This window comes from Hipposideros armiger, unplaced genomic scaffold (genome assembly GCF_001890085.2).
Source record: "Hipposideros armiger isolate ML-2016 unplaced genomic scaffold, ASM189008v1 scaffold_783, whole genome shotgun sequence".
Taxonomy (NCBI): Eukaryota; Metazoa; Chordata; class Mammalia; order Chiroptera; family Hipposideridae; genus Hipposideros; species Hipposideros armiger.
In genome coordinates this window covers 587,995-590,104 of record NW_017732133.1, presented here as the reverse complement: position 1 = coordinate 590,104, position 2,110 = coordinate 587,995, and the positions used below count along the sequence as shown (strand labels likewise).

General features: G+C 34.7%; 1 long non-coding RNA gene across 1 annotated transcript in view; it reads right to left on the bottom strand.

The window, feature by feature from the left end:
• LOC109374076 (uncharacterized) overlaps positions 1-1,867 on the bottom strand; it is a 22,635-nt gene extending 20,768 nt beyond the window's left edge. Inside the window, exon 1 of the long non-coding RNA XR_002122336.1 lies at positions 1,812-1,867. This is a non-coding gene — a long non-coding RNA (uncharacterized LOC109374076). The remainder of the gene's footprint in view (positions 1-1,811) is intronic.
• Between the last annotated feature and the right edge of the window lie 243 nt (positions 1,868-2,110).

The following is a 2,110-nucleotide window of genomic DNA, read 5'->3' as shown; positions in this document are numbered from 1 at the left end:
AAAAAGACATAGAAGTCATTAAGAAAAAATAGAAGAATACAATAACTGAAATAAGAATGCATTAGAAGGAATCACCAGCTGAATAGATGAAGCAGAGGACTGAATAAACAATTTGGAAGACAAGGTGGTAGAAAACACCCAACCAGAACAGCAAAACAAAGAATCCAAAAAAATGAGGATAGTTTAAGAGACCCTCTGGGACAACATCAAGTGTAACAACATTTGCATCATAGGTGTACCAGAAGGATAAGGAAGAAAACAAGGGCTTGAGAACCTATTTGAAGAAATAATGACTGAAAACTTCCATTATCTGGAGAAGGAATAGACATACAAGTTCAGTTAAGTGCAGAGTCCCAAACAAGATGAACCCAAACAGGTCCACACCAAGACAAATTATAATTAGAATGACAAAGAGAGAATCCTAAAAGCAGCAAGAGAAAGGCAACAGTTAAGTTATAAGGGAGCTCCCATAAGACTGTCAGCTGATATCTCAACAGACACTTTGCAGGCCAGAAGGGATCGGCACAAAATATTTAACATGATGAAAAGGACCTACAACCAAGATTACTCTACCCAGCAAAGCTATCATTTAGAATCGAAGGACAGATAAAGATCTTCCAAAAAAAGAAGAAAACTAAAGGAGTTCACCACCACCAAACCAGTATTATAAGGAATGTTAGAGGGACTTCTTTAAAATAAAAAATAAATTAAAAAAAACCAAAATTATGAATAATAAAATGGCAATAGTTACATATCTATCAACAATTACTTTCAATGTAAATGGATTAAATGTTCCATTCAAAAGTAAGAGGAGGGCTGAATAGATAAGAAAACAAAACCCTTACATATGATGGCTACAAGAGAATCACTTCAGATTGAAACTCACACACAGACGGAAAGTAAAAGGATGGAAAAAGATATATCATGAAAATAGAAATTAAAAAAAAAATGTTGAGATAGCAACCCTTATACCAGACAAAACAGACTTCATAACAAGAGACAAAGAAGGACCCAGTAATCCTACTTCAGGGTACTTATCTGAAGAGACCCAAACCCTTTATATAAATGTCTAACCACTGTTCTGTACACCTGAAATTAATATAAAATAATATTGAAGGTCAACTGTAATTGAAAAATTATAAAGGAGGGAAAGGTGAAGAGGAATAAAAGGTTCAAATTTCCAGGTATAAAACAAGTAAGCCATGGGGATGTAATGTACAGCACAGGGAATATAGTCAATAATATTGTGATAGCATGGTACAGCGTCAGATGGTTGCTGGACTTATGGTGATCACTTCTTTAGGTGTAAATGTTGAATAACTATGGTGTACATCTGAAACTCATATAATATTGTATGTTAGCTATATTTTAATAAAAATCTTTAAAAAAAACTGTGGGAAGGCAACAGAGGAGAGACAAAAATGGGACGAGCAGGGCTACTAGCATGCTTCTGAATGTGCTTTATTAGTGACACTGCAAGTAACCAAAGAAGAAAGAAATGAGAATTTGGTTCACAAGTTGGCATATGATGAAATGCATAAACGGATAATTTCAGTCTAATTATAAGGCAGGAGACAAACACCATTTTCAGCATTCCTTCTTAAAAGGTGAAGGTCATTATCCAGGATTTTGAAAAGAACTTTTTAACAGATCAAAATGGTAAGGCAGAAATAAACAAAAGGCCATAAGTAGCACCTGCAACTTGAGACTCCAATACGAAGAATCAAGCCTTTTCTTTCATGTCCATTCACCTAGTGTTATTAAATTCTAGTTTGCAAAAACAAACCAAAGGTGTATTAAAGAACTATTACCTTTCATGTTTGCAGCATGCCCAGTGTTATTCACCAAAGTGGAATATGGTTGTTCATTCTGAGGCAAGATACCTGCAGCCATGGCAGTCTGTTGGGAGAAAAAAAAGATTATTTTTTGAAAGTTTTCCTATGGGATATTCATTTACTAATCATCTATAATGTGCTAGACTTCTGCTGTCTAAAACAGTAGTCATTAGCTAAGTGGCTACTGGGCACTTGAAATGAAGCTAGTGCAGATTTGAGATGAGACACAGGTGTAAAAATACAAGATTTTGAAGACAGTACAAAAACAAAGAATG